Source organism: Arachis hypogaea, chromosome 12, assembly GCF_003086295.3.
Source record: "Arachis hypogaea cultivar Tifrunner chromosome 12, arahy.Tifrunner.gnm2.J5K5, whole genome shotgun sequence".
In the NCBI taxonomy this organism is placed as follows: domain Eukaryota; kingdom Viridiplantae; phylum Streptophyta; class Magnoliopsida; order Fabales; family Fabaceae; genus Arachis; species Arachis hypogaea.
Window position 1 is genome coordinate 23,814,182 of NC_092047.1, and position 15,496 is coordinate 23,829,677.

Below are 15,496 nucleotides of genomic sequence, written 5' to 3' on the forward strand. Positions count from 1 at the left end.
CCAAAAAAATCGTTTTAGAATAGAATAATAAATATTATAAATAAACATCCTAAAATATAATTATAGTTTAATATAAATCTTAAAATAGGATTAGTAACAATAAAATGTAAAGAGACATGATGCTGTGGAACACTAGCAGCCACTGTTGCTACATTACCAGCTGAATTCCTGAAATGAATCGGAAAAATAAAGTGCACATTCTAACAGGTCAACACTCAACAATACAAACTTCTCAAAATAGAATAGTAATCATTAATTGGCCCAAGCGAGAAATATTGTAATTTGATTTTGGCATAGTTTCCATTTACATTCATAATTGTTCATGTTGAGAGTAAACGGCACTATTAAAATTATCAAACATTTAACACCATAAGCATCTTAGTATTGACACAAAATGATTGCAGCCAGCACATTGAAATTTTGCTTATAAAACAACCACCATAAGTTATCAAGTATGCTCAACACTGTCTCATACCTTCCTCCTGATAACTGTTGAGCAGTGCTGTGAGCAGATGAATCTAAAGATTGATAAGGACTGCTATTATCCAAGAGTCTAGCTTGAAGACTTGAATATGAATTTAGAGCAGAAGCTGCTTGACCTTGATCAAAATCAAATGGTCAGATATACTACAGTTTAACCTTTCAACATTACAATTCAATTTGACATAGTCCCAACAAAATAACTTCTTTCTTATGAGAGAAGAAACCCAATTTAGTTATTGCTAATTAGAATTTTTCATTCAAGCAAGTATGTAACATTTCACACATTCCCAATAATAAAGTAAACTTCCGAAGATAAGAAAAGTACATAATCGTCTTATATATATATAATCAGAAGTCAACTATAAGATAAAAATAGTATTTGAAAACAAAAGAATCCATTTCACTGTTGCCAAATGCTTTAAATCTTGGAAAAAATTCTCTTCTCAAGAACTAGTTACACAACTTCATACTTATATTCAAGGTTCTAAAAATTGGACTGGTCATCAAATCGTTTTAGTCATTGGTTTACTGGTTTATTGGTCTAACCGGTCCAAGCGGTGGTTCAACCGAAAAAATTATTTTAGAATAAAATAATAAATAAATTATAAAGGACCAAAGATGAGGATACTCCAAGAACTCCTATTAGATGCAACAACATTCAACATTATCACATATTCTCACACACACATACAAAGCCTTAACTCAAAAAACAACCACAACAAGTGACTTGGAAAAAAAATGTAAACACCAAAACAATCACAAGCATACAGAACATGTGAATATTATTATAGCAAATATAATAATAAAATAGCTCTTCTAATGTGTCTCCGAAAATATTCCAAATCAAAAAAACTACATAATCTGATCCACTTGATTCAGAAAGCTACATATATTAGAAAAATTAAAAATCAACTAAAAGAAAAAGAAAAGGAAGGCCTGGTTGATTTGATTCAATTGCCTGAGATGAAGAATCAAACAGGGCTGAGAAGCTGAGAGTTTAAATGTTGAACCTCAATATTCGAATAACATGATATATATATATATATATATATATATATATATATATATATATATATATATATATATATATATATATAGTCCGTTGACACTTGTGTATGCACAACTTGGCCTCATCATCTGATTCATACCTTAAGTAGAAGAAAAAATCCCAATCAGCTTTCGTTACAATTTTATCCAGAGAGTTGGGATTTTGGTTCGGAGTTCATGCCAATGATAATGACGAGAGGGATGAATCCGTGAATCAGTCACATAGGCAGGGAAAATTTTAACAAAGTTCATCACAATGATTAACAACAACAAAAAGCACTGAAGGAAAACTCAGTAATATAGGCAGTTGATAAACCACAATTTTATGGTTTATATTGTGCTAAATTGAGTGGTTTTTCATCCATTATTCTCACGCTTATTCATAGAAATCACATGTTTTATGTTTTCCTTCCTGATTTTGTGCTATAATTGAAAACATGCTTCTTTGACCTTAATTTTATTAATATTAATTCTCCCTTTATACCATTAGATGCCTTGATATGTGTGTTAAGTGTTTTCAGAGATTATAGGGCAGGAATGGCTTAGAGGATGGAAAGGAAGCATGCAAAAGTGGAAGGAATACAAGAAATTGAAGAAATTGCTAAGCTGTCCAACCTGACCTTCTAGTACTAAATCGACCATAACTTGAGCTACAGAGGTCCAAATGATGCGGTTTCAGTTGCGTTGGAAAGCTAACGTCTAGGGCTTTGAAATGATATATAATATGTCATAGTTTCTCTGACGATAAGTGACGCGAACGCGTGATCCACACGGACATATCGCAGTGACAAAAATCAGCGTGATAGAATTCGCAATCAGCAATTTCTGGGCTGTTTTTGGCCCAGTTTTCGCCCCAGAAAATACAGATTAGAGGCTATAAAGTGGGAGAATTCATTCATTCATCAATCAAGCTTTAATATAGACAATTTTAGAATTAGATGTAGTTTTAGAGAGAGAGGTTCTCTCATCTCTCTTAGGTTTTAGGATTAAGATTTCTTCTTCTCAATTTCCAGGTTCAATGTTCTTTTAATTTAAGATTCTTATATTCTGCATTTATTCCATAATATTTTTCCATTTAAATCTATTATTTGTTTAATTGTTTCCAATTGAATTTTAATTACCATGTTCCCTTTTTACTTCTTTTATGATTTATAAAAATGGCATTCATATTAACTGAGTAGACTCCCAACTTGATTTTAGAGTTGATTATTATTTGGAGACCCTTGAGTTGGAATACTCAAGAATTAATTGGTAACTAGAAGTTGTTGGCTAGCACTCTAGTTACTACGCTAATCCTTCCCAAGGGAGAGGATTAGGACTTGTGAACAGAAGCTGGCTCCCAACTTAATTTTCCTTTATTTAGTAAAGGATAACCAAGTAGAAACAACAACCTATTACTGTTAATCTTGAGAAATCCAACGAGGATAGAACTTTCGATTAATCTTCTCCGGATCAAGGCTTTTAATTTAATTACATAAAATCTCTTATTTATTTTTATTGCTTTAATTTATAATTATATCTATGCCCAATTGCCCAAACTCCAAAACCCTCAATTTACAATACTCATAATCAATAATAAGAACACATCCCTGCAATTCCTTGAGAGACGACCCGAGGTTTAAATACTTCGGTTATCAATTTATTTAGGGGTTTGTTACTTGTGACAACCAAAACTTTTGCACGAAAGGATTCTCTGTTGGTTTAGAAACTATACTTACAACGCGATTATATTTTTATAAAATTTCTTTACCGATAGAAAATCCTAACGTCAAAATGGCGCCATTGCCGGGGAATTGCAAACGTGTGCCTTATTATTGGTTATTGTAAATATTTAATTTTAAATTAATTTTTTTTCGAAAAAAGGAATCAAATTTTTATTTTAAAATTTTTATCTTATCTTATCTTAGTTTTAAATCTCAAAATTCAAATCTTTTTCAAAAATCATATCTTTTTCAAAATCTTATCTTATCTTATTTCAAATTCAAATTTCAAATTTCAATTAAATTCCAAAATTTAAAATTTAAAATTCAAAATTTAAATTTAAATTTTTAAAAAAATCAAACTTTTTCAAAATGTAAATCTTTTTTTCAAATCTTTATCTTATATTGTTGACTTTTTCAAAATTCAAATTTTAAAATTTAAAATTCAAATTTAAAATTTCAAATTTAAAATTTTAAAATTCAAATTTCAAAATTTAAAATTCAAAATTTAATTTTCAAATTCAAAAATTTAAATTTCAAAACCTTTTAATTTAAAAACTTATCTTCTTTTACCTAACTTATCTTATCTTTTCTAATCTTAAAATCAAATCTTTTTCAAACCTTTTCTCTTATTTATTTTATTTTATTTTATTTTCTTTTGCTTGTTTATTTGTTTTTGTTTCTAATTTCTATTTAGCTACTATGAATTCTCGCCTCTCTGGTTTCAAGTTTGGTTCTAATGTTATTTCAAGGAATGGAAATTATAACAGGAACATGCATCAAGGTCGAAACAATCACAGATGGAAGGAGCCACGAGGATCTGATCAACCCTTTCGGCAATAACACCTTCCAAGATACCATGGACAACGACCATCCTACAATGCATGCCAAGACAATAGTTATGGTGGACCCCTCCGTGACAAACCACCTCCACTAAATTACTATGGTCAAGAGCCATTCCAAGGAGTGTACCAAGATGATGAATATGGTGGACCCCCTTGTAGTTACCAACAAGGCCCACCATATGCTTATGAACCGCCTCCCCAACATACCTTTGAACCACCATACTCACAAGCCCCCTACAACCAAACACCTCCATATGACTCTAACCCTTATCCACCATACCAACCACCTTATGAGCCATATGAACCATACATAGAACCACCCCAATTCCAACCCAATTACTCCTAAGAACCACCACCTTAAAATACACCATGTCCATATCCATCAACCCAGGAATCCATTAAGGAGCGTCTCAAGGAAACAATGAATAAATTTCATGCAATCCTTCACCAATTGAATCAAGCGATAAATCGATTACCTTCCCGACGTTTGGACACTCAAGAAACTCCCATGGCTTCATGTGGACAATCTAATGAAGAACGTTGCATGAAGGAGATACTAGAAACTCCAGTGGACAGTACGGAGCATGACTTTGTACTGGAACAAGTGGAGGAAGCTGTAATTATTGAAGAGGAAGAAGTGGTTGAAGACTTAGGAGATGCTGAACCTCCATGGGAAAGTCAAGTTATAGAGCCTCCTTCAATGACGTTTGAAATTGATATTGAGGAGGGTGTACAACCTCCAATGCATATCATGGTTGAAGACTTTGAAGAGGTTGATCAAGAGATGGATTCAATCATTGATGAATTCTTATCTACAATTGAATCCTCTCCCATTGGACTTGACATGGAAATTAAAGAAGAAGAAGCACAACCTCCCATGCCCTTGGTGAACAATGAAGAAGAGATCAAATTGGAAGAAAGCTACCAAGAGGAAGAGGTTGAAATTGAAGAAGCTTGCAAGGAGGTGGAAGTTGTCAAGGAAGAACTCAAGGGAATGGAGCTAGAAATCACCTTGCCAAAGTTGTTGGAGACCTCTCCCCCAAAGCCATCACCATCCATCCCTTCATTCAAGTGGGTAAATCTCTCATCTCTAACCTTAATTAGCTCACTTGAATATGCTTTGCTTGAGACAGATGGGCAACTCAGAGCTCTTTGTGGCTTTAAGAGTAAGAGGGAGATGGTTAGTCGTCATGCAAGATTCAATATGGTGGAAAGCTCAAAGTTTAAATGCAAATGTTGGTGTAAAGCTCAACTGAATGGGTCTAGGAAGTTGGTTGGCCATTTTAGTGGGAATTCAAACTGCTTGCTACCCGGATAGAATCATGATGATCAACAAGAAGACGGGTGCAAAAGCAAGGTTTGGGAACTCAGAATTCAGTCTAGAAATCAACACTCTTGGGGCCTTGTCACTTACTTTAACTTGCTTGAAGGCTTTTTATGCCTAGTTTGGGATTCCGGAGGCCATTAAAATTATAAACATTGGTGGAGATTCCTCGATGAGTTCAAGCACAAGCCTCCATGACAAGAAGCTCACCAAATGTCCAACTTAAGGACTATAACTAAAAGTTCTAGGTGGGAGACAACCCACCATGGTATGATCGTTCTCTTTCAGTTTTAGTTTTATTTTAATTTGTTAATTGCTTATTTTTATTTTATTTTATTTTTATTAGTGTTCATTCATAATTCTTGCATATTCATATGCATTTGCATTTGCATTTGCATTCTGCATAAAAAAAAAAAAAAACACGCACGCGACGTGTCCGCGTCACAGGTGCATTAGGAAGAAAAGAAAAGTGAACAGAAAGTCACGCGAAAGCGTGGCTGAAGGCGTGCTTTAGGCACAAACATGCCCACGCGACCGCGTCGCTGATGCGGCCGCGTCATTTTGGAAAATAGCCTCCCATGCATCCGCATCACCCACGCGAACGCGTGCCCCTAAAAATCGACGTAAAAGAGGTGTATGGCAGCAAGTTATGATGGAGTTGGGCTGGAATGATGCTGGAAGCACCAGCCCTATCACATGATCACGTGCCCCACGCGGCCGCGTCGTTTTACAAAATCAAGTCATTCACGCGATTGCGTCACCCACGCGAACGCGTCACCCCAAATTTTGGCAATAAGCAAACTAAACAGAGAGTTGTGCGAACGCGAGGCTGCTCTCGCGCCACTAGCACAAATCAAGTCACGCGTCCGCGTCACTTGAGAATATCGCCAATCACGCGAACGTGTGAACCACATGTCCGCGTCGCATGCGTCGCACAACTTATCCAGATCAGCACCAATTATCTTATCTTTTCTTTTCTAATCCTAATTTCCTCTATCTTCTCTTATTCTTTCTTCCTCCTTTCTTACTTTCTTTTTCTTCTTCATCTCTTTAACTTCTCACCCCTCTTCACTTTCATTCTATTTTACTTAATTTATTTGCATACTTTCATTCATTGCATTTTAATTTTGTGCATATTTTTATTTTCTTTTCTAATTTTATTTTTTTTTCATTGGTGTTAAATTTTCTTATTTAACTGTTGCATCTTCTCTTGAATTATCCTGGTGCTTCATGACTTGTTTTACTCTGACTGGGTATTATTCTTCATAAGTCAATGCTACTCCTTCATGATACTTATCTTATCTTGCATTGACATGAACTTACACTATCTTGCATTACCCACACTCTCTCCCCCATTGTTGCAACTTTTACACCACTGGTATGCCATGTGCTTCTATTGTTTTCTCACTTACATGTTGTAGCTACCATGTAGTTGAGACCCCCATTATTTGGCATTAACCCACCCATACTTTATTTATTTTTTTCTCTTTATTCCTGGGTTACTTTTCTTCTTTTTCCTCTTCTTTCAGGATGGCCACCGAGGAAGGAAAACGGAAAACCTTTACATGGGGAGACAAACAAGTCCATCTGCACAATCCTTGGAGAAAAGCGTCAGTTGGAGCCACCCATCCACTTGTACATCTTAGCATGCACCGAGGACGGTGCAAATCTTTAACTGTGGGGAGGTCGATACCGACTTTTATGGGTTAGTTATTTTCTTCTCAACACCAATGTCTTATTTTCTTTATTAGTTCATTGTTGCATTTACATGTTTGATTGTATGTTTATTTGATTTTGTGCATATTTTACCACTTGGTTGAAGTAATATTTTCTTTTTCAAGAAATTTTTATAGTATTTCACTAATTTAAATTGAAATTTTTTTTGTGTAAAACTTGTTTGAAGATTGTAAATTGGAACATGAATTATAGCTAAGAACACACAACCTATGAGATTTTGAGCTTATTTATGGTTACATTATTTAACCATAAATTTTTATTCTTGTGTGTTTTCTTCCCTATGATTGCAATCTTTGCTTTGTTTTATTCTATATGTCCAATATTTAGTGTATTTACATGCTTGCATATGATTGAGGCCATTACTTATTTAGCTCACTTATCCCAAATAAGCCTACCCTTTAAATCACCCTTGTCAGCCACTTTGAGCCTTGTAAACCCCCATTTGTTCTATATTTTACCACATCACTAGCCTTAAGCGAAAAAATAATTAAAATACACCAATTGAATCTTTGGTTAGCTTAAAATAGAGATTGTGTATCAACTAAGTGTGGGAAAACTATGGGAACATGGGTTAATAAGGGAATGTGTTATGTTTTTACTTTGATAAAATATTGGGAATTTGGGTACCTACTCATGTGAGACTAGAAAAATTAAAAATTTATGTGCATTCATATGTTACGTTTACTTTTATATTTAAAAAAAAGAGAGAAAAGAGAAAAAAAGAGAAAAAAACCAAAAAAAATTCAATAAATAAATAATTAAGGGGACAAAATTACTCCAATGCTAAGTTAAGTTAAGGAAAAGATCAATGCATATGTGATAAAAATTAAAAGAAAGTTTGATGCATGAGTATGAGATGAAAAAAAATGAGAATTTTTGGGTAGCTAGGCATGATTCTAGAGTTATATAGAGTGTATGTATGTTAAGTGAGAGCTTGGTTAGTCAAAGATTCAATTTATAGCTCACTTAGCCATATATATACCTTTACCCTTACCTTTGCCCCATTACAACCTTGAAAAAGACCTCATGATGTTTGCATTGGTACATTAAATATTGTTGATTGGTTAGGTGAAGAATAAAATTTAGAAAGCATGATTAGAGAAGAGTAGAGTGATTACCCTATACACTAGAGCGATTAGAGTGCATATACACTACCAGTGAGGGTTCAATGCTTGATTCTATGTTCCCTGCTTTCATGAGTTGTCTTCTTACAAGTTTACTTGTCTTTTATTGTATGATTTGAATTAGTGGAATCTGAATTATGTTTGTCTTGAAAAATTTTTTTACTTTTAACCAAGTAGGTAGAAACATCTTAGCATGTAGTTGCATTCATATAGATAGGTTGCATTTTATACATTCTACCATTCCTCTTCACTCTTTTAGTTCTCTTGAGCTTAGCATGAGGACATGCTAATGTTTAAGTGTGGGGAGGTTGATAAACCACAATTTTATAGTTTATATTGTGCTAAATTGAGTGGTTTTTCATCCATTATTCTCACGCTTATTCATAGAAATCGCATGTTTTATGTTTTCCTTCCTGATTTTGTGCTATGATTGAAAACATGCTTCTTTGACCTTAATTTTATTAATATTAATTCTCCCTTTATACCATTTGATGCCTTGATATGTGTGTTAAGTATTTTCAGAGATTATAGGGCAGGAATGGCTTAGAGGATGGAAAGGAAGCATGCAAAAGTAGAAGGAATACAAGAAATTGAAGAAATTGCTAAGCTGTTCAGCCTGACCTCCTGATACTAAATCGACCATAACTTGAGCTACAAAAGTCCAAATGATGCGGTTCCAGTTGCGTTGGAAAGATAACGTCCGGGGCTTCGAAATGATATACAATATGCATAGTTGCCCTGACGATAAGTGAGCGAACGCGTGATCCACACGGACGCATCGCAGTGACAAAAATCAGCGTGATAGAATTCGCAATCAGCAATTTCTGGGCTGTTTCTGGCCCAGTTTTTGATCCAGAAAACACATATTAGAGGCTATAAAGTAGGGGAATTCATTCATTCATCAATCAAGCTTTAATATACACAATTTTAGGATTAGATGTAGTTTTAGAGAGAGATGTTCTCTCCTATCTCTTAGGTTTTAGGATTAGGATTTCTTCTTCTCAATTTCCAAGTTCAATGTTCTTTTAATTTAAGATTCTTATACTCTGCATTTATTCCATAATATTTTTCCATTTAAATCTATTATTTGTTTAATTATTTCCAATTGAATTTTAATTACCATGTTCCCTTTTTTACTTCTTTTATGATTTATGAAAATGACATTCATATTAACTGAGTAGACTCCCAACTTGATTTTGGGGTTGATTATTATTTGGAGACCCTTGAGTTGGAATACTCAAGAATTAATTGGTAACTGGAAGTTGTTGGCTAGCACTCTAGTTACTACGCTAATCCTTTCCAAGGGAGAGGATTAGGACTTGTGAACAGAAGTTGGCTCCCAACTTAATTTTCCTTTATTTAGTAAAGGATAACCAAGTAGAAACAACAACCTATTACTGTTAATCTTGAGAAATCCAACGAGGATAAAACTTCTGATTAATCTTCTCTGGGTCAAGGCTTTTAATTTAATTACATAAAATCTTTTATTTATTTTTATTGCTTTAATTTATAATTATATCTGTGCCCATTGCCCAAACTCCAAAACCCCCAATTTACAAGACTCATAACCAATAATAAGAACACCTCCCTGCAATTCCTTGAGAGACGACCCAAGGTTTAAATACTTCGGTTATCAATTTATTTAGGGGTTTGTTACTTGTGACAACCAAAACTTTTGCACGAAAGGATTCTCTGTTGGTTTAGAAACTATACTTACAACGCGATTATATTTTTATAAAATTTCTTTACCGATAGAAAATCCTAACGTCAGCAGTGCAAATTTTAACAAAGCTCATCACAATGATTAACAACAACAAAAAGCACTAAAAGAACAGTGAATCAGTAACATAGGCAGTGCAAATTTAAAATTTAAAATTTATCATCAAATATAATCAGTGAGCAAAGCCAATCAATCAAGCACTGACTGAGCATTCTGTTCTGATTCTGTGACTGGGAAGCAACAAATTCAGCAACAAATTCAAGTTACAGCAACAAATTTAACAAATCCTAGTAAAGTCCTGATTTACAGCAAAAAGGCAAATTTATCAATTACCAATTCAGCAACATGCAGAAATACAGGGAGAAGGAAAATCTGGAAAAGGGAGAATACTGAACCAAAACATTAACCAATAATCACAAAACACTAAATCTTCACCTAGCAATTACAAACAAAGCCAGCAATTACAAACATTAGCACATTATGAAACATTCCAAAACACTAAACCTTCACCCAGCAAAACTAGCAACTACAAACAAAGCCATCAGTAAATTTGAACAAAAAAAATTAAGAGCCATCAGCCTACAGCATTTAACAATATTGCAACAAACAAATTAGGAGCCATCAGCAACTGGTAAACCAGTAAAATACTATCAGAGCCATCAGAGTAAGTATTACTGATGCCAGGGCATTTTGACCAGTTTTACTGACCTTTTCTTTATTGTTTTTAGGGTAGTTTCATGCATTTTCTTAGGGAATAAGCAAGTTTTGGGTAGAATTTCACTTACATCTTGATTCAAGCAAACATTGTGCACTTTACATGATTTCATGAGGATTTTGCATGAATTGAATGACAAATTGGATGATGCATTTCCCATGACTTGGACTAGAGCTTTGATGCACTTTATTGCTTGATTTCAGGACAAAGGAAGCAAGGAAGAACCACGTTAGCAGCCATGTTAGTCTAACTAACGTGACCTCTAACGTGGAATGGGAGCTAACTTGCAAAGTTAATGAGAAAAGTAATCGCCAATAACGCCCTCGAAGCCATAATAGCCCACGTTAAGAGTCACGTTAACTAAGTTAACGTGAACTCTAACGTGGAAGAAATAAATGAAGCCAACGTTAGTGACACTTACCTTTGTCACTAACGTTGGACCAAGCTCACAATTGGCCACGTTAAGAGCCACGTTAACTCAGTTAACGTGGACTCTAACGTTGAGAAGCAAAAGAGAAGCCAACGTTAGTGACACTTACCTTTGTCACTAACGTTGAGCTAAGCCACAATGAGCCACGTTAACTCCCACGTTAACTTAGTTAACGTGGAAGCTAACGTGGAGGGAGCAAGAATCGCCAACGTTAGTGACACTTACCTTTGTCACTAACGTTGGAATGAGCCAATGTGAGCAATGTTAACTCCCACGTTAACTTAGTTAACGTGGAAGCTAACGTGAATAAGGGAATGATGAGCCAACGTTAGTGACACTCACCTTTGTCACTAACGTTGAAAATGGCTATCATTGCTACGTTAGAAGCCACGTTAACCTAGTTAACGTGGACTCTAATGTGGGAAGTAGGGGCACATTGGAACGTTAGTGACAAAGGTAAGTGTCACTAACGTTCTCGAAGGATTGGCAAGCTTACGTTAAGAGCCACGTTAACCTAGTTAACGTGGACTCTAACGTAGGGGGAAGGGAAGACTCTCAACGTTATTGGGAAAGGTGAGTCCCAATAACGTGTGCGAAGGACCACGAGGCAACGTTAGTGCCACTAACATTGAAGTTAACGTGGATCATCCCTGGGTGAGGAACGTTAGTGAAAAAGGTGATTATCACTAACGTTCTCGAACCCACACTCTCAGTTAACGTTAACGCCACTAACGTCCTGAGCTAAACACCCTGCCTACTTCACACTTTCTCTCTGCAAGTAAAGCTAAGCCCACTGAAGAGTATAACTGCTTCAAACTCAAGATCCAAAGGCCCATATCCAAGACTTGAAGAACCAACTAGAAGATCAGAAGAGTAGTATATATAGGGGTAGTTTTGAATTAGGAAGGAGCTTTTTGGGGGATGGGAAATTGAGAACTACTCTCTGTATAATTTACTTTTTCTGCTCTTCTAGTTCTAATTTTCATGATGTATTCTCCATCTTTGTTTTCTATTTCCAGAGCTATGAACAACTAAACCCCTTTCATTGGGTTAGGGAGCTCTGTTGTAATTTGATGGATCAATACTAGTTTTCATTACTCTTCTTCTATCTTTTCTCTTGATTTTACTAGAAAGCTTTCAATCTTCATCCAATTGGGTAGTTATCTTGGAAAAGAAGCTATTCATACTTGGATCTCTTCTGAACCTTGGAAGAGGAATGAAGAGATCATGCTAGAAATGCTTTCTCATGTTGGACCAAATTGGGTTTGGTTGGATATGGTGACTCTAATCCTACTAACACTTGATTTGGGAATGCATGTGGTATAATCAGTGACCATACTTCATCTCTTCTCATGAGCAATTGACCAAGGAATTGGCTATTGATAAAGATATGAGAGATTGAATTGCCAAGAAATTGGAATTCGATCACTTAAGATTGCCAAGGAGATCAATGAATGCATTGATTGAGGAAGAGATGAAAATGAACTTGATCCGGAGAATGCAACATCTCCTAAGCCCAATGAATCCCCATTTCTGATCTTACCCATTCTCTTTAATTTCTGCAATTTACTTTTATGAGCATCTTCCCCATTCCCATTTAAATTCTGCAATTTACCTTCTGCCATTTACTTTCAGCTCTTTACTTTCGGCATTTATATTTTCTGCTCTTTACTTTCCAGCCATTTAAATTCCTGCAACACTCAAACTAAATTCTGCTTCGCTCAACTAGAATATTTCTCTAATTAAAGTTTCTTGACCAATCAATCCCTGTGGGATTCGACCTCACTCTATTGTGAGTTTTTACTTGACGACAATTCGGTACACTTGCCGAAGGAAAATTGTTGAGAGACAAGTTTCTGTGTGCATCAATTACTGACTAAAACACTAAAATAGAGTAACAGAGTAAGTATTACTGACTAACAGAGCAATCAGAGTACAGTGAATACAAGACAGAGCAATCAGAACCATACATACAAATTTGCAAATTTGTAAAATTTCCACCATTAACCACCAGCAAATACAAGGGAATACCAAACTGGAAACCAAGACGGAAGACCAAAGAAGATGGAGGGCTAGGGTTCCTTCACTTCAGAGTTCTCCAATCTCTAGTACAGGGAGTATAGTGACAAATGATTAAATGAATGAATGATTGGGGGAAGAGGGGGGGGTTTGGTTCACACGTGGTTCCCTTTTTTTTTTTTACAAATTTAAAAACAGCGGCTTTTTATCGGAACCGGTCCGGTCTAATTGGCCGGTTCTCAACCGGTTCAACGATTTTGAAGCAATTTTTCTTTGAGCGGTTATAGGTGGAGGACCGGACCGCTAGAATCGTTGGTTTTTGGTTGAACTAATTCGACCGGCCGGTCTGGTCCAGTTTTTAGAAACATGCTTATATTCAGATAGCAACCAAGCTCATGCCAACAAGCAAGTAGTCCACTGGTCAAACACTATCAGCAACTAGTAAAACACCATCAGCAACTGGTAAAACAAATTTTAATACATACAGATTTCCACCATACAATCAGAACCATACGTACAAATTTGCAAATTTGTAAAATTTCCACCATTAGCATCCAGCAAATACAAGACAGAACCAAAAGAAGAATTGAAGAACCAACCTTCAGAACCAAACTTGAAACAGTTGAAACCAAGACCGAAGCAGACTTGAAGAAAAATGGAACCAAACTTGAAACAGTTGAAACCAAGACCGAACCAAACTTGAAACAGTTGAAACCCTCAGTGAAGATGAAGACGAGAAGCCACTAACCTGGGTCCGTGATAAACTCCAATTTTGTGATTTATCTTGTTCTTAATTTAGGATATTTTATCAACTTTTCTCACATTTATTCAATGAAATAGCATGGTTTTGTGATTCTCCCTAAATTTGTGCTTAAGTGTGAAAACATTCTTTTTAGGCCTTAAAATAGCTAAATTTAATTCACTTTAATTCCATTCGATGCCTTGATATGTTTGTTAAGTGATTTCAGGTTTAGAAGGCAAATATTGGATTGAAGGAATGAAGGAAAAGCATGCAAAGTGGGAGAACTCATGAAAAAATGAAGGAATTGCTAAGCTGTCAATCCTGACCTCTTCGCACTAAATCGATCATAACTTGAGCTACATAGGTTCAAATGAGGCGGTTCTAATTGCATTAGAAAGTTAACATCCGGAGCTTCAAAATGATATAAAATTTGACATAGTTTCCTTATATTTAAGTGATGTGCATGCGTCACCCATGCGTGCATGTCACCGAATCAGCATTGGTCATTTTAGGAAAAACGTGGCCAGCGATTTCTGAAGCATTTTGGGCCCAATCCAACTCATTTCTGATGCTATTGAACCCAAGGATTGAAGGGAGAATGAACCAAGTAGTCATAGTTTAGTTTTTATCATGTTTTAGGTTAGAATTCTAGAGAGAGAAGCTCTCTCTTCTCTCTAGAATTAGGATAGATTATATTCAAATCTCTTCTTAGATCTAGATTTTAATTATTGTTTTCATCTATTCTTCCTTTCAATTTCTTGTTGCTACATCTTTACTCTTTTAGTTCCTTTTGTTAATTTCTTATTTTAGTCATTTTTATGTTCATGCACTTTTGTTCCCTTTGATTTCAATTAATGCAATTTATGTTTTATGTTCTTTTATTGTTTAATTGATTTGTTCTTGTTATTTCCTTACATTTGGTAGTGTTAGATTTTATATTTCTTTTCATTTTACTATGCTTTTCTTTTATACCTTCCAAGTGTTTGATAAAATGCTTGGTTGGATTTTAGTGTAGATTTTTCTCCTCTTGGCTTGGGTTGAGTAATTGGAGACTCTTGAGTTATCAAACTCTTTTGTTGATTGATAATTGGAAGTTGCTAGTTGACTTGAATTTCACTAAAGCTAGTCTTTCACTATGATTTGACTAGGACTTGTGGACTCAAGTTGATTATATCCACTTGACTTCCTTCATAGTTAGAGGTTAACTAAGTGGAGCAATGGACAATTCTTGTCACAATTGATGACGATAATAAGGATAGGACTTCTAGTTCTTATTTCTTGCCAAGAACTTTCTTAGTTATTAGTTTATTTCTTTTGCTATTTACGTTTCTTGTTCCTTATTACAAAAATCCCAAAGCATTCCTTCACAGCCAATAATAAAGCACTTCATTGTAATTCCTAGGGAGAATGACCCGAGATTAATACTCTTGGTTATTTTATTGTGGTTGAACTAGTGACAACCATATTTTGTTTGATGTGAGGATTCATTGTTGGTTTAGAATTGTACTTGCAACGAGAATTTATTGTGAAATTCTATACCATCAATTTTCTCATCATCAAAATGACGCCGTTGCCGGGGAGTTACAAATGTGTGCCATGTTGTTGGTTAG

General features: G+C 35.1%; 1 long non-coding RNA gene across 1 annotated transcript; it reads right to left on the reverse strand.

Annotated features, from left to right (window-relative positions):
- Nucleotides 1-103: 103 nt before the first annotated feature.
- Nucleotides 104-13,897, reverse strand: LOC140177299 (uncharacterized). Its single transcript, XR_011869118.1, has 3 exons — nt 13,744-13,897; nt 476-599; nt 104-168 (listed from the first exon to the last, which is right to left on the reverse strand). It is a non-coding gene; the product is annotated as an uncharacterized lncRNA (long non-coding RNA).
- Nucleotides 13,898-15,496: the final 1,599 nt, after the last annotated feature.